General features: G+C 40.5%; 2 protein-coding genes and 1 pseudogene across 4 annotated transcripts in view; all 3 read left to right on the plus strand.

Moving 5' to 3' along the window:
• tada2b (transcriptional adaptor 2B) overlaps positions 1 to 19,199 on the plus strand; it is a 177,003-nt gene that overhangs the window by 60,098 nt on the left and 97,706 nt on the right. The gene's annotated exons all lie outside the window — the stretch shown is intronic.
• The window catches only part of sorcs2 (sortilin-related VPS10 domain containing receptor 2), a 591,285-nt gene that overhangs the window by 2,746 nt on the left and 569,340 nt on the right, over positions 1 to 19,199 (plus strand). The gene's annotated exons all lie outside the window — the stretch shown is intronic.
• Positions 1,505 to 1,708, plus strand: LOC145351322 (U2 spliceosomal RNA; annotated as a pseudogene).

A 19,199-nucleotide genomic window follows, 5' to 3' on the forward strand; every position in this document is an offset into this window, starting at 1 on the left:
GAGATCAGTACAGCACAGTACAGGCCCTTCGGCCCTCAATGTTGTGCCGAGCTTTGTCCAAAACCAAGATCAAGCTGTCCCACTCCCTATCACTCTGGTGTGCCCCATGTGTCTGTCCAATAACTGCTTGAAAGTCCTAAAGTGTCTGACTCCACTATCATAGCAGGCAGTCCATTCCACACCTCGGACATCCCTCCTATATCTGCCACCATGAACCTTACAGTTGTGCCCCCTAGTAACAACTGTATTCACCTGAGGAAATAGTCTCTGAACGTCCACTCTATCTTTCCCTCTCATCATCTTATAAACCTCTATTAAGTCACCTTTCATCTTCCTCAGCTCTAAATAGAAAAGTCCTAGCTCCCTCAACCTTTCCTCATAAGACCTACCCTCCAAACCAGGCAGCATCCTGGTAAATCTCTGCACTCTCTCTAATGCTTCCACATCCTCCTTATAGTGAGGTGACCAGAACTGCACACAATATTGTGGTCTCACCAAGGTCCTGTACAGTTGCTGCACAACCCTACAGCTCTTAAACTTTAACCCCCTGTTAATTACTATGTGAAGATAAGTGTTATGAACTGAAGTGAGTCTAGTAATACTACCTGTTTGATATGTTGATATCACTAATAAACCAGTTGAATGATTTGTTTCTGGCATCACCAGACCAAATTGCTGCCCCATCTGTCTTGGGTAAGAATTAAAAATTGATTGATATAACTATATGGTTCAAATCTCAGGAATAAAAGACCTGAGAAACCATTTACAGCAGATGTGGGTGTACTGTGAACCATTTTAAAAGTGCTTTGGGAAAACAAAATTCCTGATTGTGAGCTAATTGAGCCAGTATCTTCATTCAACATGTTGGTGGACTGAAAGTCGATGATTTCCAACTTGATATATGTTGATTTTAATTGCTCCAGCCATTTACTTGTAGTCTCTTCTCTAGTGCTTCACCTAGATCACTATTCTTTATGAAGTCCAAATGTGAATATCATAGGTTATTCCAGTGTACGAAAGGGGGCACATCTGAGTCCCATTTACCTTTCAGCAACATCCACTTTATGCAAGCACTTTGCTTTCAGTAAGTAGCTTTACAATCTAGAATGAGACGTGTTGATTTTTGCCTCTCCTTGGCCGGGGGTGCTGAAGCAAATGTAAAATATGTACTGTTAATATTAGCTGACTCAGTGCAAGTTGGGGATCAAACTTGAGATTCTGTTGGTCTTTATAGCTCAATTGCAACATCAAAAATAGCTTGCGTTTATATGATACCTTTAACTTAATAAAATGTCCAAGTACTTCAGAGGAGAGTTACCAAGCAAAGTTTGATATCAAAGCACATCAATAGGTATTAGGGTGAATGACCAAATGTTTAATCAAGGAGGGAAGTTTTAGGGAGCATCGTAAAGGAGGTAAGGAATGAAGAGAAGGGGGGAGAGTTAGTAAATTAATTCCACAGTTTAGGGTTTTAGTTGTTGGACTTGAAGTATTCACAGGGATAAGGGCTTCTCGGCCTTTTGGCTAAGATCAAGTGTAGTATCTGTTCTTATCAGTTTCGCTTCTCGGCCTTTTGGCTAAGATCAAGTGTAGTATTGACATGCTGCACTTGGTTGAAGTCATTAGGTTACATTTCAGCTTCATTTGAAGCAATTTTTTAAAGCGGCATCTCAGCCATTTGGCTAAGATGCAAATAAGGTCAAGCCCTGGAGGAGGAGCTACACCTACTCCAGTCAGCTTGGATCATGCAGATCAAGCCCAAGACAGGAGGTGAGAGCCCTGTCTTGTCAGCTTGGATCGGGAATGTCCCAACTTGTTGGGACTCTGAATTGGGTTTAATTTGACTTGATTGGATTGGAATAAAGTTTAAAAAAAAATTCACAGGGATAAGGAGGGGCTAGACTTTGGAGGGATTTGAAAACAAAAATCAGAATTTAAAAACAGAGACATTGCTTGACCAAGAACAAACATAGGCCAGTGAATAGGTGATGCTGGGTGAATGGAACTTGGTGCAAGTCAGGACATAGATAGTAGGGTGTTGAATCACTTGGGATTTACAGAAAATAGGATGTGGGAGCCTGGCCAGTGTGCATTGAAATAGTTAAGTCTTGAGATATAAAGGCATGGATGAGGGTTTCAGTAGCAGATGAACTGAGGCAGGTGTGTAGTTGGGCAAGCTCAGGTATGGTGTGGATAGTTGCTCATTCTGAGATTAAATATCATACCAAAGAAGCAGCAGTCTTAAGAACATAAGAACATAAGAAATAGGAGCAGGAGTAGGCCATCTAGCCCTTCGAGCCTGCCCCGCCATTCAATAAGATCATGGCTGATCTGTCGTGGCTCAGTTCCACTTTCCCGCCCTCTCCCCATAACCCTTAATTTGTATAATCTCTCATAAACCCCTGAAATGCAGGTATAATTCTTGTAAATTTATGCTGCACTCCTTCCAAGGCCAATGCATCCTTCCTAAGGTCTGCTCACAGTACACCAAGTGAGGTCTAACCAGGATTTTGTATAGCTGTGACATAATTTCTGATTCCTTATACTCCAGTCCTCTAGATGTAAAGGCCAGCATTCCATCAGCCTTCTTGATTATTTTCTGTATCCATGGCATTTTAAAGATCTATGCACCTGAACTCCCAAGTCTCTTTGGACATCTACTGTATTTAACTTTATATCATCTAGAAAGTACTCTGATCTATCCTTTTTTGGTCAAAATGGATAAACTCACACTTGCTTAGATTAAAATGCATCTGCCACAGTTTTGCCCATTCACCCAGTCTATCAATATCCCTTTATAATTTCTATCAGTACACTGTCCACAATGCCACCTAATTTTGTGCCATCAGTAAATTTTAGATATATGACTTTCTGTGCCATAGAGGTAGAGCTGGGTGCAGTTAGTGTACATGTGAAAACTAACTCAGTTTTTGGATGATGTTGCCGAGGGGCAGCATATCAATGAGGAACAGTGATTGAACTTTGGGAGGCACATTGGGAACAATGCAGTGAGAGGTTGAGAAACCATTGCAAGTGCTTTTGTGGCTAAGATTAAATAGATAAGAATGGAACCAGGTGAGAGCAGCATTTCCTCACAGTTTCAAGGATGGAAGGGTCAAGAATTTTCTTCTTGAGGTAGGGGTAATAATGACCAATTTAATAGAGAGGGAGACTGTTCTTGTGGAGAAAGAACATTAAAAGCATCAGTTAGCATGAGATCCAGGAAGGACAAATTGAGTAGTCAAAAATTTAGTGAAAATAAGGTCAAAGGAGCAGAAGGTGTGTCGTATGTACTAGATCAGCGTGACATGAGGAAAGATAGGAGAGAAATAGATGTTGGCCAGGATTTTCTGATGCCAGTAGAAGTCTGCACTTTTGGCTGGCTCTCCAATTTTCTGTGAGCTGCTGCAGGTGGAACCAGAAAATCATGGCTGTGAATTCAGTTTTATGACGGGGGTAACCTGAGAAGAAGGCTAGTGAAAAGGATAAATGAGGAAGAGTGGCTGATCAGATAGTCTGTCTTATTGATAAAAAGGTACATATGATCCTTACAGTTATGGAGGTGCAAGTATAGAAGATGTAGTGGGGTGGAGGAGGATGCCGTTTAAAAAGACGGTTTACAATAGAAAAAAAAAGCCGGAGTAATATTTTATTCCAGGAGGGTTGTGTAAAGTGTGCGGCTTTGGCAAACAAAATAGTACTTTTTGTCTGACCAGACCTTGAAGTCAGTAATTAATGTAGTTGTCCACATATCTGTTCAAGTCTGCATCACTTGGATGTAAAGAAGCAGAGGACCGTACCATTGGTACCAGAAATAAATAGGTTTAATCAGGACTAGCATATCAAAACATATCTACCAGCATAGAGGTGAAGGAGCAGTTGAGTAGCTACAGAAATGTTGCCTTGATTGGAGGGCCAAAGGCTAGGGAATGGGATTTTGAAAGTAGTGTTGGAAGTGAATTGCAAGAGAGCATTTTCCACAGCTGGTCAAAGAAGGAAGTAGGGTTAAGAGCAGAAGGTGGATGTGGACGGAGAGTGAGACAAGGAAGTGATCAGAAATGACCTTTTTTGTGATTGACACCACTGCACGTTGAATGATTGGAGAAATGTGATATTAACAGACTAACAGGAGATGTCATTGGTGTTGGTACCTTGTATGAAAAAACACACTTCTACTGGTTCCACATAGTAACTCCAGTGGAAGATCTGTATAACCCCCAATGAATTTTAGATTCAGAATTTTATCAGGATCCAGTTTTCTCTTTTCTTGCCTGAAACAACACAGCTAAGCTCTAGTCTTCTGACATCTTGCTATTGGCAATGAGCCTTGCCTGACAGAAAAGAGTATTGGAAATTCAGTGGCATAATGTGCATAATTTCTGGCTGTTTAATATACATTAAATTTTAAAACATCACTGGACTATGCCAGTACACAACTCAAAATTTTTTTTTGCCTACTGTTTATCATTTCAATAACATACCCTTCTAATCTCAAATTAAACAGTTCAACACATGCTGTCCCATAAAATGTCCTGTGTCTCCTGGTCTTGCCGTAGGTCTTATTTTCATCATATGAGTGTTTGTGCACCTGTCTTTCACATACCCCCTCACCTGCAAGTCCATCCTCACCCTTTCTTCCCCCTTTTATCATATTCATTTTAACTGTATTGATAATATATGGCTTCAGTTCCTAACTGGTACCGCTACAGCATTCTTTTGCTACATGTCAAATGTACACCATCTGCCTTGCATCGAATGACAACTAGCGCAGACATAAACATTAACTTGATTGCTATTGCTATTTTGGCATCTCTAACTGTTGTTCCCACTTCCATTATAGCACTGTTTAATGTTACTCTTTATTTTTTTGGCGTAATTTAAAGCAAAAAAAATCTTTTTGCCTCACCTATGTTTTTGATCATATTTTCCATATGAATTTATTCAGTGCTGTTGCAGACACAGTGATTCAGAACAGTTGGAGACTGATTCATAGTGAATCTTTTCAAGTTTTACTAAAAATATGAAATGTTATGAATATTCTAATGAATATCAGGCAGGTAGATGTACTCTGTATGACCTGTTCTTGTGAGCAATGGGAGATGGTAATTTCACTAATGTGGCTGAATACCTTTTACAGGCGAGTAACTTCAACTCGTATTATTTTGTGGAAAGAGGTTCCCTTTCATGTAATAAATTTGCATACATATGGATTAAATAAGCAAAGGCATAACGTAAGTTTTAGTGAAAAAAATTATTGAACTACCATAACACTTTTTTTGCTAAACTCTTTCTAGCAGTATAATTTCATGTACTTGGCTTTTGATTTCTGGGGATGCAAAATTTTGAAAGCTGCTTAACACAGAACAATGTAAATATGCCAGTTAGAGTAGTGATAACTCTTCATATATGGGAATGGTGTCTTGCAGTACCTTACTTAGCCAGTTGTCCATAGTGATAGGGCTTTCATGTTGCCTCTTTTGCCCTCCCTGTGGTAAATTCCCATGCAAGTGTAAAATTCTTAATTTACTGCACATCCCACCAATTTATTTTTGACATATGCAAAAGCTAAAACATTAAAAGCAGAACACTATAACCAATGTTGAGAGCTGTCGTCTAACTGATTTCTTAGTGAAGGTCACAATCAAAGTCTCACCATAAAGTAGGCCCATGTGCTGTCTTTTGAAAACATCTACGTTTTTTAAAAATGCGCTTAAATTCTTTTTCCTGAATCCAAGTTTTTGTAACATCTGTGAGCTGGAAGGCTGTTAAATGAAGTGAGCGAGTCAAATCGACCAACAGGTTTCCTAAGGATCATAAATGAGGCAGAAGATGGGTCACAAATAGCCCCAGAGCTGCAATTTGAGTACCAGTGATTTAGAGGAAGCGGTATTATTTTCAGTAAGATATGAAATTACTTTGAATGAAGGCACACAACTTTGTGGATCATGCTTCAGATATGAACCAGTGCTTCTGGACAGTAATAAAACTATATATAGAGATATATATCTTTTTTAAATTAATATTTTTACATGATACGCTTTACACTGAAAAATGGCTTGGAGCACTTCACAGAAGTGTAAACAGGCACAAACAGATTTCATTCCAAGAGTCAATGGGAAGAATCACTAGGTCTAATTCAAAGTGGTAGGTTTTAAAGTGGAAAAGAAGGTGAAGAGTTTGGAGAGGGAATTCCAGAGCATAGGGCTAAGATGACTGAACATGCAGCTGCTAACAGTGAGATAAATGGAGTTGGGGGAATGCACAGAGGTCAGAGGTAGAGGAGTGCAGTTTTCAGAAGATTGTAGGGCTGTGAGAGGTTATAGAGATAAAGAAGTAAAAGCTATGAAAGGATTTAAATGAGGGTGAGAATTTTCAATTTCAGGCATTGTGGAATTGAAAGCAACACGCTGGATGGGTGAGTAGGATTTTATGTGGGAAAGTAAATCTGATAATTTTCCTTTTATTAAACATAGTTTTGTTGGAAACATGAGGTCTTACACCATAATGCTATTTTTCTTGGTTGATAAATGAGGTAAGATGAAACCAGAGAAAGCTTACAGGACCTCCTGGCTTATATGACCTTAGGGGCATTTTGTACAATGTCGGTATCGCTAGTGTTGATTTATCGGTACAGTACTGATTGCACCATCGATTTGAAATGCAGAAGAATTCAGTCTTTGTTGCTTATTCATCTTTTTCCTCCATTTATTTTCACCTCCACATGAGGTCCGCGCTCTGGCTTCATGCGCTGATATTCAAATATGAAAATGGGCAGGAGTTTCTTTTCAGATCACAGTAATACTAATGGTTTGAAATTGGTTGGTGAATGTCTAATTGACTGACTTTCCTCTTTCACAGTGATTGATGTACATATCCACAACCCACCACCACTCTTCACAGCTCTTTTACTGACAGTTCTTGTTGAATTTTGGAATATAAATGGAGATAATTTTACACATAGCAACCTTGCCCAGCATCTGTATGTATCAGAATATCATGATCATACTGTCTGCAATTTCCCTTCCAGCAGTTTCAAAGCCTTCCAGCCTGTACATCTAAAATCTTCTTAATGCCTGGAGTTTAAATGCTGAGTTCTACCATTCCAGTGGCACTGAGTGCCTGTGCATTGACTGTCCTTGCTGTCACAACCTATCTGTTTTGATTGCTTTAGCTCTGAAAAACAAGTGGGGAAAAAAAGAGCCTTCGGAGATACTATGCATTTCCATTTAGTACTATGCATTTCCATTTAGTATTAATTTATCAGACGTGCATGTTATAGTTACAGATCATTAAATATTAACATATGGTTACAGATTATTGATGTTAAAATGTTTATTAATTATTTGAATGATAGAACTATTGCTGGTGTAACATTAAAGATCTGGAAACTTGTATATGAAAAAAGGGTTTCAAATGACTATAGGGCTGGTAGTACAGGGGAGAGTGCCTTGTATAATAAGAGGCAAACATTCCATTTACACAAGGGGGAGGGGGAAAGGGCTGCCTGATAAATGGAGGGTGTCTTGTTCAGGAAATTTCATTTCTGTTCAGCTTCTTACAATATCCTTATCAATTCTGATTTCCTATTTAACTGGCCAAGTGTACATTTCAAGAGGGTTGTTTGCCATTGGTATTGATGCCAGCATTTGTGCTCTTCTCCAGAGAGTCTCTGTTTACTGTAATTTTAATGTTAGTTTGTTCCTTGATTGCAGATTTAGGTAGCAACTGCATTCTAACTATAGCATCGATACAAAGAACATTACTTAGGACAGATCCTACTGTTACACTGTAAATATATTTTCAGATATAATGTAATATGTAAATCACCTCAGCTGCAAGCCATGGAAAACAGTGCATGGTAGAAAGGAAATGTAATTGTTCTACAAATCAGTTTGTACAGGGATAATATCAGCTGAATCCAAACCTTTCACTCATGGGTAAGAACAGGTAGAATCCAGAAAATAAATCATCTCCAACAAGTAAAAGCAGAAAGATGAACATTCAAAGCAAATTTTGTTTCCAGCACTGTTAGTATGGTGCAGGTATGGTAGCCTGGAGGAATCAGTCTGGGACCTGATCCATTTTGGCCCTAGTATTAATGCAATTGATAAGCTGCCAGTTTAAATCAAATCCCTCAATTGGTAGTCTGTGCACTGGATATAAGAAATAGAATGGGCAGCTGAATGTGAAGGCCTCCAGCAGCACCTAAAGGAGAGAGATATGCACATTGGGTACAAAAACAAGCAACATTTAACGATTGCAGAACCAAATGGTGGAGGTCAGTCCAAAAATCAGAAAAGACAGCAAAATAAAGCGAGGTTAGCAAACTACCATCAATGCTTTTTATTCCTGCAAACAGGGTAGTAGAGATGAAAACTGCCCTCTCCATTTTTCTCTGCTGAAGTCAGTTCTTTTTTAATGTCAGTAAGAGCAGAGTGTGCTATTAATCAAGTGATTGGAACAGGATTATTAGAGTATGTAAGTGTCGCAGACAGTATGTATTAACTGCTTTTGTTTAACCTGTGTGTTGTATGTAACTGCATAATCTTAAGCGTGCTGGTATGAAACTCTTTGATAACACAATCCTTTAGCTATCAAAACCACAATTTTTAATAAAAGAGAAGTAAGCATTAGTTTTGTGTATAATGATGGGGTATCTACGAAGTAAGTGGTGTTGTGTGGAGCACTACTGTAACGCCATTGAAAATGATAATTTAAAACCAACATATTATTAATAGGTTATATAAAAAAACTTTTAAACCAACTGATTCTTTAACAGAAGTATTTGGAATTAAGTCACCAATATCAACCATTATGCTACTTTATGCAAAATGTCCAATGTTTTATCTTTCTGATGGATATAAGGATCTTAAATGAAATGAGTTTGATGTTCTTGGGCAGAGGTCTGGGGCAAACAGGCGCACAGCAGCAATTTGGTATTCGTTTACATAAAGTTAGCAATCTTAATTAGGATTAGCTGGTATAGGGATTGGAAACATTCATACTGGTGAACTCAAAAGATGAGCTTTTCCATGGTTTGTGCTGAGTCACAAGATAGAATACAGGAAGATTTATTCCACTTTTTCCAGCAGACAGAACCTTGAAATGAAAGTGCTGGCCCACATTGTAAGAGTAGAGAATTCCATTATTGTGACGCAGCCTAGGCAATGCTGTTGAAAGATGACAAAATATATCCAAATTTTAGTAGGTGGTATTGAGGTACAAGCAAATGCATGATTCAGCCTCCAGCCTGGAAATGAGGTGGTAATGTTATTAGCTTCTTAAACCTTAGTGTGCTTACTGCCTTAAAAATATAACGTTCCGTTATAAAAATAAAGTATTTTCATTAAAACACATTGAACGACATGAAGTCTTTGTGTGTGATAATGTACCAGATCGTTTCTTAAACAGCTGGACCATAGCCTTATCTAGGCTACTCAGAGCTGCTGATGCTGAGAGAGAGCATCAGTTCTCTTTCAGCAAGAGAGAGAAAATGGTAAGGAAGAGAAAAATGTTGGGTGAAGCACCCCATGAACCATGTAGTGACCTTTTTAAAGAGAAGTTTGGGAGGAATTTCCCTTCACTTGTCTGCTTGTCTCTCACTATTACCCTCTACGCATCCTCATTTCAGTAGGATTTTGATTGAATTAAAATGTGGGTAAATTTCAACAGTAACTTAGGAAAATGGATTGTTTGCTCTTTATAGAATCTGCCCAAATTAAATTTAATTTCTGTACAGCCAATGAAATTGAAAATGACAAGTTTTAACCTGCGTGCTACAATTCTGAGCCTGGCCCACATCTTTCCCACATATCTTCTGTTAGAAGATCTAACTGATTGTCTGGGTCTCTTTTTCCATCACTCTGTATTCACAGCCAAATAAGGAAGCCACAACATCCCTGCCAAGTCCCCAGGTCTAGAGACTTTCCAGCATAGCTGTTTATCGACTTGATTAGGCTAACAATTTGCTCATTATTTACAGTCTCTAGCGAAAAAACATAAAAGCACAGTTCATTAGCATTTTAACAGTCTTCCATTTCAATACGTTTTCAGGGTTACTCGCTTGACCTTGCCATCTCATGTGGCCTCGTTATCAATATTGATTGATACCAATAATATCAATCATAGGTATGGCTATCTGATCATGTCCTTGTATCACTTTTCACCTACAATCTGCTCTTCCATCTCCAAACCCCTGTCCTTTCTGCATCTGACTTGGAAAATTCTCTCTCTCTCTCCCCAGTTCCCTGGCCTTTTTGCCTTCTGCCTTCACCGCAACATTTCTGCAGTTGTCTATCTGCTCAAATGCACCCTCAGCTCTATCCCTTATGGCCCATGTTACCACTCCCTTAAATCTAAAGAATGCAGACTTGAATGGAAATTTTGATAAACTAGTTTAGCCATTCACTATCAGATCTAGCTGGACCACAGACCAAGCTGGTTTTGATTTGCCTTGAAAATGGCTCACTGTTTCAGTCTCATTCTAGAATGCAAAGTTAACAGCCTATTTTGCTACATCGAGCTGTCCTCTTATATGCCCCTTTTATCTCCTCTTCCCTCACTTCCAACAACAAATGTGAGAAGCTCACAGGTTTTTTGTCACCTAGATTAAGACTACCTGATTGACTGTTTCTGTCACTTCCGTCCCTTCCCCAGCTTGTCAGGCCAAACTTCCCCTAAGACTCTATGTGCTCAAGACCTCAACCTGTTTCTTTCTCTCCTACCTCCCCTTTGAGCTTATCTAGTCCAGGAGACCCACTTTTTGCTCTCTTGACCTTATTCCCACTAAACTACTAACCATCCTGGTCTCCATAATAACTGACATTAACAATTCTTCTTCAAATCTGCTTTCATCATTCCCCTCTTCGCCTTAACCCCTTTGACTACATGCAGACTGTGCCAACTACTGTATGTGCTCCTCTAACTCCAGCATTCTTAATTGGTAGTTTCATTCAGCAGCCTATGCCCCCAGCTCTGGAATTCCCTTCCTAAACCTCTGAGGTTTAGGAAGACAATGTTATCTTGCTCACAACATTGTCGTCAAACCAGCAGACAAAGGAGGGGCCATTATCATACTGAACAGAACGGATTACTGCAAAGAAGTGTACCAACAACTGAACAACGAGGAACACTACAGACAGTTACCCACAGATTCAACCAAAGAACACACCCGTCAGCTCAACACTCTGATCAAGACTTTTGATCTAGACCTTCAGAGCACCCTCCGTGCTCTCATCCCATGTACTCCACACGTTGGAGATCTCTACTGCTTCCCAAAGATACACAAGGCAAACACACCCGGCCGTCCCATTGTATCGGGCAATGGGCCCTGTGCGAGAACCTCTCCGGCTATGTCGAGGGCATCCTCAAACCCTTTGTACAAAGAACCCCCAGCTTTTGTCGCGACACTACGGATTTCTTACAGAAACTCGGCACACATGGAGCAGTTCATCCAGGGGCACTCCTCATCACAATGGATGTCTTGGCGCTCTACACCAACATCTCCCATGATGATAGCATTGCTGCAACTGCCTCAGTACTCAATGCCGACAACTGTCAGTTTCCAAATGCAATTTTACAACTCATCCGCTTCATCCTGGACCACAATGTCTTCACCTTCAACAACCAGTTCTTCATCCAGACACACAGAACAACCGTGGGGATCAAATTCACACCTCAATACTCCAATATCTTCATGCACAGACTCGAACAAGACTCCTTCACCGCGGTCACCTCACTGTGACCACTGTGCCACCATGTCACTCATAGCTTTATAGTGCTATAAAGAGAGACGCTACAGGCTACACTAGGACGGTCACCTCAGCACTTCACTGTACCGCAAGCCCATTGATAACCTCATGATGCTCCACTTCTCCAGCTTCCACTCTAAACATGTTAAAGAAGCTATCCCCTACGGACAAGCCCTCCATATACATAGGATCTGCTCAGATGAGGATGATCACAACAGACACCTCCAGACACTGAAAGATGCCCTCATAAGAACAGGATACGGCGCTCAACTCATTGATTGACAGTTCTGATGCGCCACAGTGAAAAACATCGACCTCCTCAGAAGACAAACACGGGACGGAGTGGACAGAGCACCCTTCGTCGTCCAGTACTTCCCCAGAGCGGAGAAGCCACGACATCATCTCCAGAGTTTTCAACATGTTATTGATGAAGACGAACATCTCGCTAGGGCCATCCCCGCACCCCCGCTTCTTGCCTTCAAACAAGCACACAACCTCAGACCATTGTCCGCAGCAAACTACCCAGCCTTCAGGAGAACAGTGACCACAACACCACACAACCCTGCCACAGCAACCTCTGCAAGACATGCCGGATCATCGACATGGATGCCATCATCTCACATGAGAACACCATCCACCAGGTACTTGGCACAAACTCTTGCAACTCAGCCAATGTTGTCTACCTAATAAGCTGCAGGAAAGGATGTCCTGAAGCAGGATACATTGCAGAGACCATGCAGACAACAGATGAACGAACACTGCTTGACAATCATCAGGCAAGACTGTTCCCTTCCTGTTGGCGAACACTTCAGCAATAACGGGCATTCGGCCTCTGATCTTTGGGTAAATGTTCTCCAAGGCGGCCTTCACGACACACAACAGGCTGAGTCGCTGAGCAGAAATTGATAGCCAAGTTCTGCACACATGAGGACAGCCTCAACTGGGATCTTGGGTTCATATCACACTATCTGTAAACCCTATGACTTGCCTGAACTTGCAACATCTCACTTACTGTCCTGTCTGGAGACAATTCACATCTCTTTAACCTATGCTTAATGCTATCTCCACTCACATTATCTGCACCTTTTTAAGACTTGACTAGCAGATTAGCTGTAAAGACTCACATTCTAATCAGTATTCTGTAAATTGTGTGTGCCTTTATATGTCCTGTTTCTGAACAGAACTCTCCACTCACCTGACAAAGGAACAGCGTTCTGAAAGCTTGTGGCATTTACTATCAAATAAACCTGTTGGACTTTAACCTGGTGTTGTGAGAATTTTTATTGTGTTTACCCAGTCCAACGGTGGCATCTCCACATCATTCCTCCTTTTAAGACATTCCATTGACCCTACCTCTTTGGCTATCTGCTCTTGTATTTTCTTATGTGACTTGGTGTCATATTTTGCTGTGTAATGATTCTTGTGAAACACCGTGGTGTGTTTTATCATGTTAAAAGTACCATATGATTATTTGCTGCTGCCCTAAATACCCAGTCTTTAAAAGTAAATTCCAAACAATTTTTCTAAAAAAAAGGCCCCAAGAATCCCAAATGATTGTAACCATGGTTTGAGGAATAGTGCTTGCTGAGGTGTCTTCATATAGAAGGAGACAGATAAAAATAGAAGAACCAGGGAAAAATAAGACTGAAAATAGCCTGTAGCGTCTCTCCTTGTAGCACTATAAAGCTATGGGTGACATGGTGGCACAGTGGTTAGCACTGCTGCCTCAATGTCTGGGACCTGGATTTGATTCCAGCCTTAGGTCCCTGTCAGTGTGGAGTTTGCATGTTTTCCCTGTTTCTACAGGGGTTTTCTCTGGTGCTGTGGTTTCCTTCCACTATCTAAAGATGTGCAGGTTAGGTGAGTTGACCATGCTAAATTGCCACCGTTTCGACTAATCCTATAATGCACAATGAAATAAAAGTGGTGATGCTAGAATCACTGAGATCATGCAACTTCTGTGGAGGAGGTAAAACAGAATTAATGTTTCAGGTTTCCCACTGTTCATTAAAAGTCCATTTGCTTTTGAGATAGAAAGAATTGTATTTGAAAACTTTGGGCCTGAAACTCTGCAGGGACTCCATTGGTCTCATGCAGGAGTTAGAGTGGGAGACTAGTGAAGTGTCCATTGATTTCAGACACGTTTTTCTTCTTGCAACTGATGACATTCCAGCTTCTTACAAGTAAAGGGGTAGAATTTTGTGGTGTATCATCCCACTCCTACTGTGACTCTGGCAGAAAATCATCCAGAACCACTGCAGAAACTGTTACTACTTTGGGGTTTCCACTGGCCTTCCGCTAAAAGTAAGACAGGAGATTGGGAATTCCAGATACAATTGCATGATTTTAATAATTTCTTTCCACTGTTTTTGGAAATTATTTTCTCTCATTTCTCGAGCCCTTCATGCTATTGTTTCCTCACTGATCTGCTTCCAACCTGTGTCAGTATTGTTCGTTAACTCTGATTTGCTGATAACCACGAGAGTGAACCTTGATTTATGTATTTGCAGACTGGAATTTTGTTTACAATGAGCATTGTTTTGTCAAAGGAGATGGAAGTTTTAATAACATTTGAGTTTGAGGAGATTCACTTAACCAAAACTAATTATAGTTGAATATTGCACAAGAGCTAACTGACTTAGTTATTGAAGTTAATTACTGATTATACAGGTTAGTAAGAACCAATCAGTGGGAGCATATCTTCAGAATGGCTTTATTCACAGGCATGAGTGATCTGTCAGTGAATTTAAAATTGGGTTTCACTAAGTGTGGTCACGTGGCCCGTTTAAGAGGTGATCCTTTTTGGGCTGTGGGACCATGTGACCAGGCCAAGACCAATGGAGTGCAGACATGCGAACCTCAGCCAATCAGGAGCAAGGGTACACATCCCCCAGGGCTGGAAGTTGGCGAGTTGTCAGGAGCAGACCTGTGTTGATGTGTTGCAAATTCTTTTGTTGTAAATTATTTCTTCTTGCTGATTAAACTTTATTGTCTTATATCTGCCAAACCAAGTCACCTCGCGTTATGACACTGAGTGAGACTGATCTAATGAACTGAATAGTTACATTTCCACAATTTAGTTTACAATATGAAACAAAAGTATAATGCTGTATGTGTTATTTGATACGCTGAATGCAAAGTAATCAAAGAAGCAGTTGTGTTTCATATATATATATAGACTGGAATTTATACTCTACTGCAGGCAGGTTTGAAACCCAGCCGGTGGCCTTCCTTGAGTCTACACTCTCACACCCAATCTGTCTGAAATTAGACAAGGTTGGGGAGCTACCGGGTCCCCCCTCCACTTTTAAGGCTATTTACAGGCTTCATTCCATGGCATCATTATTTATCTGCAGCAGGAGGAGATCCATAAAATATGGGAAGCCTTTAGTTGTGTAGCTTGGTATCACACAAGGGCAAGGAGGGTGCTCCTTAGTGCATCCCCTGGGAAAGGTAATTGACCCTTCCCCTGCCAGCCTCCTAAACTGACCCCCTACCACCTTCACTCCACCCCCAACTCGTTTGCCAAGACCCTCTACCTTGGTCATAGCTAGGCTCCTTGGAATGGTGGGAATGTCTGTAAACAAAGAACAAAAACAGCCCGGGAAACAGGCCCTTCGGCTCAACGAGCCCGCGCCGCCAACTCAACACCACCAGTCCCCCTCTCCACCCACGACTCTTGTCTAATGTTTTATGGCCATCCAGATTGAGGGAAACTGATTTAGGGACAATTTGTTACTGCCAATCAGCCGAACAGCACATCTTTGGCGTGTGGGAGGAAACTGGAGCACCCGGAGAAAACCCACGCAAGCACGGGGAGAATGCGCAAACTCCCACAGACACCGGCCCAAATCCATGTGTCTGCACAGCAATCAGTGATAGTCACTGAGCTGTCGTCTTGCCCAGTATCTCGTCCAGTTTAAGCACACACTAACGACATGAAGCACTAGGCCAATCTCGAGCAACCAAGAGCAGCCCAAGTACGACCCATCGCATGTATGCCCCTCGTTGGACACAAGGCGGACCGACTTAAAACCTGTGAATGAAAAGGGAAAAAAAAATATTATTGTACCATATCCATTTACCTTACCAGGGACGCCCCAATGCTAATGGCCCTTATTTAAAACAATCTCCTATATCCACCGGAGTACTGTGTGCAGTTTTGGTCGCCGCGCTTACGCAAGGATATTTTGGCCTTGGAGGGAGTGCAGAGGAGGTTTACTAGGCTGATACCGGAGTTGAGGGGGTTGAGCTATGAGGAGAGGCTGAATAAACTAGGCTTGTACTCGTTAGAGTTTAGAAGAATGAGGGGAGATCTCATTGAGACATATAAGATGATGAATGGGATGGATAGGATAGCGGTGGAGAGACTCTTCCCGCTCAGAAAGGACAGTAGGACTAGGGGGCACAGTCTCAAAATAAAAGGGGGGCGGTTTAGAATGGAGTTGAGGAGGAACTTCTTCACTCAAAGGGTGGTGAATGTCTGGAATTCTCTGCCCGTTGAAGTGGTGGAGGCTGCCTCGCTAAATATTTTTAAGACGCGGGTTGATGGGTTTTTGATAAGCGAGGGGATTAAGGGTTATGGGGAGAGGGCGGGAATGTGGAACTGAGCCACGACAGATCAGCCATGATCTTATTGAATGGCGGGGCAGGCTCGAGGGGCTAGATGGCCTACTCCTGCTCCTATTTCTTATGAAGGAGAATAATCATAGCTCGTCCAATCAAGAAGTGTACAGGGTTACTGGATAGTGATAAACGAGCAGGAATCCTAACATGATTTCTCTCCTTCCTACAAGAAGCCAATTATCACTCCTTAACTACTATGCGATCTAACATCAGCTAACTCAGCACTTTCTGGGAATTTAAACTGCAACATTTTGGTCTGTTTAACTTAATATCCCACTGGCTCAGCAGGACAGTTTGTTTTCTAATGACTTAGTTGTTTTATCGCTGCTGCCCCTGCCAATATTTACCTATCAATCGACATCAGCAAAATCAGATTGTATTGTTATTATCACTTTTTTGTTTGTTGGATTTTGATGTGTATAAATTGAGTTTCCTGTCCAGCACTCATGAAAAGTGCTACATAAATGTGCGTCTTTTAATAGGAAATTACATTTCTAATGACTTATTTGGGATTCTGAGGTGCAGTCATTATTCTCAAATACACTGTGCTCTAGGATGATCTGTGAGGCTACTATAATTGATTAGATTATCAGAAATTCTTAAATTAGTATATCCTTGCTGTGTTCCATTACAAGTGATTCTTTCTGATCAGTATTTGTCGTACTACTTATGATGATCTACATGGGTTTAGAAGTGTAGCTGCTTGAGGGAATGCAAATGATTTTTAATGAAGTGTTGGTGGTCTATGATTGATTTTTAAATTTCAGAATTGCATTAACACCTGCCCTTGTTTATGACAAAATTCTACTTTGAGCTGATGAGTTATTAATTTGGGTGACCAAAAAACTAGACAGTGAAACCACTAAGGCACAAAATGGCAGAAAGAAAAGAGGCCGCAGGCAAGGTATGCCCTCAGAATTGAAAAAGTGGGAAAAGTTTACATGCAGGGAAGCATAATGGACACAAAGCAGTGTGAATTCCAAACAAAAACTGTACAGGTAGAAATCACGGAACGTGCTCCATAACCTGAACAATTGCTAGCTGAAGCCTGAAAGTTGCCCTTTCTATTGGTAACAAGGACAGGGCATAAGAGAAATGAAAGACAGCAGACTATTTTGTCCAGTGGCTCTATGGTTGCATATATAATCTGCTACAGTAAATTGCTGCTAAAACTTTAGAAAGTCCGGATCTTTGCTGTTTTGACTATGAAACAGAACTGTTACAGTCTTTGGTCATCTGGCCCAAATCTCTTGCATGCAGTTAATCTTTTGATGCTTCCAAGTAACATGAATTTCTGTTGTGCACCATCGGTGCTTGTTCGTAACAGAGCAGGGATTTGTGCTGTGGAATATGGATATCTTGACATCTCAATAAGTGAAATCCATTCAGAGTTTCAGTATGTAATTTCACTTTCAATACAAGCATTAAACTGCCAAATGTCTTTATATGGTATTCAAGTTTTAGGCAATAGATTGATGGGTTCCATTCTCATTGCTGAAAATGGTCATTGTTTATCAAAGTGGCTGTGTTGTCATTATTTAACAACCACTAAAGCCCAGCAAGCATAAAGTTGTGAAGTTGTCTCCTTTATTGTAAGTAATTGTACTGCATGTTACATGTTCACTGTTTAAGTGTATCACCTGGGGCTGCTGGAAGAAACTAAATAATTGTGGAATTGCACTCTGTAAGCACTTTGTGCAATATCCCAGGAACGTTATTGCACTGTCAAAATGTATCATCTATTGTTCTGCTTTCCTGATTTAAATAAGCAATCACTGGATCTGAAACATTGCTTTTTATATCCATTTAAGGAAGTAATTCTTCCAGCTTATGTTTATTAAACTGTTCCTGGTATCATAACAAAAATATATGTTTACCAAATAAAATCGCCACTGGGGTATGCAGATTATTGTGATGCCCAAAATGGGCCAATATCATTTCTTGGCGGAAGGGGTATTCTAGTTGCAGTTTTTTTTTGAAATGTCCTATCTTGTTTTCCTCATCTAATTTCCATGCAGAAGTGTCATTTTAACATTTTCCCAGGGTGGAACAGGAAAAGATATCTGGATCTGCTCCAGTATCATTTAACTGCAGCACCCTGAATTGACAGGCCACATATACAGATAGTAGGCATGGCCCAATACATCGGATCTCTTATTGTAAAATCAAATCTTTCAATTAAATCTATTAATATAGCCATCACACTAATGATTCTGACAAGGTGTTTACTGTTCAGATAGGGACACTTATGAAGAACATACAAGTTGCAATAATGCAGGTTTAGCATGGCACTAAGTAGTGAATCATTTTGGGGCTACAATGGCATTTTATAATGGGAATTCTTAAATACTTAACGATAAGTATTTTTGTTGCATCAGTATGCAACACCAGTGCTAACATCACTTGAAGGGAACCTATTGTTGCTATCAACCCCTGAAGGATACTTCCTTCTTTGTTCATTTTTTTTGTTTCCCATGCATTTTTCTTACGCTTCTGTCTGCTGCACAAAATGTTTTGGTTGACATTCAGCATGTACATGAGCCAAAACAAAGCTTTGGCACCTGTTAGTTTTAGGAAACTGGTCCTGTGTTTGGAAATGCTGAAGGAAAATTTTTGGCCAATCAAACCAGAATCTTGGCTGCACAAACTCCTGAAGAACATTCCCTTTGATACTGCACTATGGAGGAGCTCTGAAAAGTGAAGTATATCCAAAGTGGGAAAAATAAAAGCTCGTCAAATAAAGTTTTGGGTATATTATCAATCCTTTAATGAGTATAATTTGCATTGCAACAGATTTGTCCTTGTTATTTAATACTTAAAATT

The sequence above is a fragment of the Carcharhinus amblyrhynchos genome, chromosome 1, assembly GCF_965287045.1.
Source record: "Carcharhinus amblyrhynchos chromosome 1, sCarAmb.v2.hapA, whole genome shotgun sequence".
NCBI lineage: Eukaryota > Metazoa > Chordata > Chondrichthyes > Carcharhiniformes > Carcharhinidae > Carcharhinus > Carcharhinus amblyrhynchos.